General features: G+C 42.1%; 1 non-coding gene across 1 annotated transcript; it reads right to left on the bottom strand.

The window, feature by feature from the left end:
* Nucleotides 1–150: 150 nt before the first annotated feature.
* Nucleotides 151–223, bottom strand: TRNAT-UGU (transfer RNA threonine (anticodon UGU)). The gene has a single exon. It is a non-coding gene; the product is annotated as a tRNA-Thr (tRNA).
* Between the last annotated feature and the right edge of the window lie 6,565 nt (nucleotides 224–6,788).

The following is a 6,788-nucleotide window of genomic DNA, read 5'->3' on the forward strand; positions in this document are numbered from 1 at the left end:
CCTAAATCGAGGTGGGGGTGGGGTGTGATAGTACACGTTGTTGCTTTAATACATCGTTCCGTACACGAATGTAAAGGAGATTTCAAGCCTAATGCAGCAAAAACATTCCGTGTTCACGACAAACTCTTGGGGAAAAATAGATAAAATGTAAGGCCCCAGCGAGATTTGAACTCGCGACCCCTGGTTTACAAGACCAGTGCTCTAACCCCTGAGCTATGGAGCCTACATGCTAAGCATAGCGCTGTTTTCTCTAGACAAGACTACTGCCTGCCGCTTGGGTGCTGTTGCTTGAATACGTAAGGCTAAGTTGTCCACCAATCAGCCATGTTCACCTGCTATTAAAGCCCCCCCCCTCTCTGCATTGAAATTCATCTTTAAAATCTTACGTTTTGTCTCTCCCTAATCTCTACAGGCTGCAGCTTCAAGACAACCTAACCAAAAAATAAACAAAAAATAGTTCCTCACTCACCGCTACTCTCGCGTACTCTAAAAAGAAAGAAAAAAGAAGGGCTATTGCAAGAGAACGATGCCATCTGCCGATCTGAGCACATATGACAAGAGCACGGTTCTCGAGTTTAAAATTTAAAAAAAGTCAAAGACAAACTAGCTTGTTTGAGTCACACACTTTTTAGATACATAATAATACTTTTATATTTATTTATTTATCTCTCTCTCTTCAACAATACCCCCAAGTCATCTTCAATCCAAACGACGCACCCATTTAGTTCCAGTAACAGATACTCCTAGACCAAACTAGGCCCCAAAACACACATTATAGCAATACGTGAAGTCAATTAGAATTCTTGTATTTCTACAGGCAACAATTTTATTGGATCAAGAGATTTTTTTAAAAAATAATAATGCTGGGCTCCAAGCTTTCTAGTTCATACAAGCCCCAAAGCTAGGGGAAGCCTTAATATGGCTTTGGGTTTTCCTTCCTTCTTTCTCTCTCTCCCTTGCATTGTGCTGAATAATGCTGGCAACATAGTTCTGCAGCCTCAACAACAGCTATTGTTATTTTGCATTCATTGTACACATACAAGTGGGACCTGTAACAAAATGTTGCAGTGTAGTTTATAGGATTTTAGATTTGACACAGCCATCCATGCTCTAGTAACCTTCTGGTAGGATTACAATAATGTGTTATATGGGGGCTCCCTTTGCAGACTATTAGGAAACTGCAGTTTGTGCACAGTTGAAAGACTGCTATCTTGGACTGGATTTTGTGAACACATTTCCTCAGACATCTGCAGCAACATCTAGTCTGTTTCTGGGCCAAGTCCAAAGTGCCAGTTCTTACCTTTAAAATCCTTCTTGGGTGGATCACCTACCTTCAGGTCAGCCTACCTGTCAGATAGTCTTTGCAGGGCCTCCTTTGGGTGTCTTTGCCCTCACAGAAGGCACCCCACAGCTGTGCAAAAACTCACCCCATGAAAACTTACCATCCATGCACCTGCTCTGATTTAAATTTAGTGACAGGCAAAGACATTTCAGGGTGCAATCCTTGCATGTTTAGATGGGAGGGGAGTCCTACAACTCCCAGATACTGAAAAGAAAAAGTAAAAAAAGAAAAGAAAAAGAGTATAGCTAGAGTGACCCAAAGGGGGCAGGGCTCCTGCAGCTTTAACTGCTGTGATGGAGGGAATTTCACCAGGTGCTGTATGCATACAAATGACACCTGCTGAAATTCCCTTTTCTATACAACTGTTAAAGATAAAGGAGCTCTGTCCTCCTTTTCCTATGGTCACCCTAGAAGTTCAGGTGTTGTGCCTGAATAGTGTTATGCCTGCCCCCACTATACTTATGTGCCTTGGCTCCACCCTTTATGTCCCCAACTCCCTGTGTTGGGGATGTAAAGAGCGAAATAAATCAGTGTTCTTGGTCATGTGCAAGCTTCAAGCAAACACCAGTAGAAGTTCCCCACAGACTTCCCCGTTCCACATGGGGAGGTCAGGGACATCTCTCTCTCTCTCTCTCTCTCTTTCATAATACCCTATTTCTTTGATTCTAAGATGCACTTTTTTCCCATATAAACATCTCTAAAAATGGGGTGCGTCTTAGAATCGCGGGTGTGTCTTAGGTATGTTTTTTTCTGTTGGTGGTACTGAAATTAGTGTGCGTCTTACAATCGAAGAAATATGGTACTAGATCATTCCACGAAGCTGATTGGTGGGAGATTCAGGACAGATGAAAGGAAGTACTTTATTCACACAGTGCATAGTTAAACTATGGAATTTGTTACCACAAGACATAGTGATGGACACCGATTTTGGTGGCTTTAAAAGGAGATTGGACAAATTCCTGGAGGAGAGGGCTATCAATGGCTACTAGTCCTGATGGCTATGTGCTACCTCCAGTATCAGAGGCAGTGAGTCCTTCTACACCAGTTGTTGGGGATCACAGGCAGGAGGATGCTGTTGCATTCATGTCCTTTTTGTGGATTTCCTGTGAGCAGTTTGTTGGCTGCTGGACTAGATGGACCTTTGGTCTGATCCATCAGGGCTCTTCTTATGTTTTTACTCGGGCAATTCTCACCAGACTAGCAGTTGAGTCTTATTTCAACACTGCCAAAGCGCCAACATCCCCCACCACTCCTGAAGGCCGCAGGTTAACTTAGAGGGTGCAAGACAGGCCAAGTGGGTGGCACACACAGCTCTGTCCTCCAACACATCACCACATCTTTCCCACCCCACAGCATTCTCCACCTGAAAAAGCCACCTCACCCTGGTTAATGTCAGGGTCTTAAGAAACTGTATTGATAGTAGAATCCTAATGTCGGAGACGAAAAATGACTTCCTGTATACCAAATCCATGCTAACAGTTATTTTAGAAATCACTTCATCCTTCTCCCCTCCCCCTTTCCCAAGCAGAGAGATGTTTAAAGCAACTTTTATAAGGCCAGTTTCCTTCAGAGGAAAAAGCACTCCAACCATCAGTGTCTCTATAATAATCAGTTTATTTACAAATGTACAGGTTGAGCAAGAAAGATTACCACAACACAGGAGGAAGTATATAGATCCACAGTTAAATCATTAGTGCAGTATCTCCTAAATGTGCTGTCAAGCAAACTGAGCTATTGCCCTAGCTCAAACAAACCAGGTCCAACCTCCCCCCATCCCACAATGATGAGTTTTAGATCAAGAGCAATCGAGGAGACTGTTAAACCCTATCAACAATGTCCCTGCCTAGGCAGAGAGCATGGCTTCCAATAACATGAAGGCATCCCTGGACGGGAGTGGGGATCAGGCCATGTCTTCAGGGTTTATTTGCAAAGGTCTCTTAACAATCAGCAAGCTCCCAAAGCTTCCAGATCAATTCTGCATTGCAGAATTTAAATCGCAAGTACAGAAAACCTGAAAGACATGTGCTAAACAAAAACTGTGCCTGCATTTAAGAGCTGAAAGTGGAATCCTTTACCCAAAATGAGCTCTTCTCCTCAGATGAAACAATGCCAAAGACACTGTGTATACATCTAGAGGCTTATAAAAGTATTAGCATAATTTGATAGTCATGCATCCAGCAAAGAATCCTGGGATCGTACTTTAGTGAGGGTGTTGAGAAATATCTGGCAGGGAATCCCTAGAATCACACACAGAACTACAATTTGCAGGGAAGAGGGAATGACTTAAGCTACTTTAAGGGCTTTACCACATGAGGTTAAAATCCTGCATCCTTACTGGGGCTTCTGCTTCCAAATTCTTTGTGGGATTAAGATCAGCTCCTTTACATGGACAGACAAGTGCTTTGGATTAGGGACTTCCTTTCAGGCAAATTCTATGTGTTTCATTATACAACCACTAGATAGCACTGCCGATATATCGGATTGTTCCCTGCCACATTTTCTCCAATCTTTTAAAAAGCAGGATAAAGGTCAAAAAAGCACTGGAGACACCCTTGCGGTGAAGACTTTGTGTAAAGGACCAGCAAACTTCTGTTAATAACCAATCATGAGTGTGCAATGAAAGCCTTGTGTAGAAATGCTCTAAATCTCTAGTTTAGACAATCCTATTGATCCAAAGGAGAGTAAAAAATGTCAAGAACTGGAATAAAAATGCAATAAAAATAAATTCAAATGCTAATATTTCCATGCAATGGAAGGAGAGAACCAGATAATAGTTAGGAACAGTACTGGCTGATATTCATTCTGCATTCGTTAATAAAATACCAAATTTGTGATTATGTTACTGGCAAGCACAAAATGTGGGATACAAATAAATAAAAATAATAATAATAATAATAATAATAATAATAATAATAATAATAATTTGATCTTAAAAATATACGGCAGCCTTCAATATTGGCAAAATGGGTTGGATCTAGATGAACATCAAAGTCCAGTGTCTATCTATTCAGTGGAACTTACTCCTGGGTATGTGGGCATAGCACTGCAATCTAAGTTAGCTGAACTTAGTTCTCATTGAAATGAATGGGACTTAAGTCGTGACTGACTTCACTTGGTGACTTCTGTGGAAGTGTAACTAACTTAGCGTGGTTCAGACAAAGAGCTCCTAGCACTAACAATCAAAAGGCATTGTATAGTTGTTCTATCTTTCCCTCTTTAATACATTTTTGTGGCCAAAAAAAAAAAAAAGATAATGGAACAAATGGTGGGAAAACGTCAGAATGTTACAAACTGAAGACAGTGTCATCTGGACACACACACCGCAAATTCCATGAATGAGACAGGATAATTATGCCATAAAAGCCTCATCTGGAAGCACCCCTTATCTGGATTCAGCCTGATATTGCAGCAAACCCTGCATAATATTACGTTTGGTGATGGTTGGGAAAGATGTGTGCAGCTTTCTTCATCAACATAACCTTTGCATCGCGGAGCTGGAATGAACCAGAGGATCATGAAGACTTTCTCTTTCTTCTGCCATTCTGATATGAAAGCGGAAGCTCTCTGCACCTTAAGAATTAAACATGTCTACTTTAATTCTGGAAAATATATTTTCTGATTATTTTTGACTAAAATGCATTAGGTTTTTGAAATACATGGTCTGATTATCTAGTAATGGGAATGTCAGGGATCTTCAAGTAATTAAAAGTATCTGTGCTACTCCATTTTGCCAAAAGTCTTCTTTAACCAAAAAGGCCACCTCTGGGTACTCCCAGCTTTGTGAAATGCTTGCTAATCATGATTGAAAGTTGTTGAGGTCACAAAAACACTCATAACTAAAACTTTGATGCAGATATGCGTGTGGTTTTTTTGCTAAGGTCCAAGGTCATCATTTCTGAATAATGAATGGAAATATTTCAAAATGTCCATCAATGGGTTTGGGGGGAGGGTTGTTCTAGATATTTCTTTGTTCCTCTTTTGTGTGTAATGATACTCAACCTCCTGATGATTCATTATTAAGCCCACGTGTGTTCTTGAGAGCTGCACATTGTGCAGATGAGTCATGTTTTGAAATCCCGATCATGGCTTCTCCTCTGCTCAGTTGTGCTGGGAAGAAGTGCTTTACAGGGAGAAGCGAAAGGAAGGAGAAGGGATGCCCAGCCCTCCCCCTGCTCATCAATTCCACCTGCAACTCCTCCCCCATATGCTTTTCATTTATTATTTATTTATTTATAGGATTTTTATCCAGCCCTTTAGCCAAAAAGGCTCCCAAGGAGGCCTTACAAAGGCCTTAGCTAGACCTAAGGTTTCTCCCGGGGTCGTCCCTGCCTGCTCCCGGGATCCCCTGTGTGTCATTTACATGATCAGGGATGACCCCGGGACGATCCCGGGATAAACCTTAGGTCTAGCTAAGGCCAAAGATATCCCATAAGGCAACTCTTTCTTCTTCTTTTTCTGTCCCCAGGTTCAAGAGCCACATCTACAGTGAAAACACAGGTCCAGGCACCTAGCAGGGGGAGCTGCAGGGGGAAAGCAAAGGGAAGGGTTAAGCCCTCCATTCCCAAACACTGGCTGTCCCCTTGCAAATTGCCTCCTCCCAAACTGCTTAGCAGGAAAAAAAAATGTGGCTGCCAGAACTCAAGGGCTTTTCTACACATGGTATTTATTGTTTGCTTGTCATTCCCTAGTCAGAGTTGTTTATGGTTTCTTTAGATGATGACCTGATTCTCTGGTTTCGCTTCTGTGCCTAATCAGCACTTTCAGTGAGGTGGGGGGGTTTTAGAGCAGGGGAAATGGGGCATTATTTTTGATGGCAAAGAAAGCATGGTTTCCTCTTGTATATTTCTGCTATTCTGCTATACCACAGTGCCACCTAGAGGTTACATAGCGAAGAAGCAGGAAAGGAAACACTCCTCGGATAGTGCTCAGATCTCCATTCTGCGACGAAACCAAAAGTAGATACAGTGGATTAACAGCTTCATGTAGAAAAGCTCTTAAAGAAAATTAGCTGGCGACAGATCATGCTGCTTTGGCCAAGCCACCTTCTCTTTGCCACAGTTTCTAGACCATAAAATAGCCTTCCCCAACCTGGTGCTCTCCAAATGTATTGGACTGCAACACCCATGATCCCCAGCCAGCATGGCCATGCTGGCTGGGGGTGCTGGGAGTTGTAGTCTAGCACATCTCAAAGGCACCAAGCTGGGGAAGGCTTGACATAAGTAGTGCCCTATATCCTAGGGTTATTAAAAGGAAAGAAGAGGTCATGATTGCACCTTAGGTGTTGTTTTTTTAAAAAATGATCTTGTCTTCCTTCAGTAAGGCAAGAAAAAGATGTAATCCTGTGTCTAGCAACAATCATAATGAGGTGAGGCTGGGGTTGAAAACAGCAACTCAAAAATCAAGGCCTATTCACTGTCCACGAGCCCTGGGAGAAACCAATTCTGGC

Source organism: Elgaria multicarinata, chromosome 3 (genome assembly GCF_023053635.1).
Source record: "Elgaria multicarinata webbii isolate HBS135686 ecotype San Diego chromosome 3, rElgMul1.1.pri, whole genome shotgun sequence".
NCBI classification, from domain to species: Eukaryota; Metazoa; Chordata; class Lepidosauria; order Squamata; family Anguidae; genus Elgaria; species Elgaria multicarinata.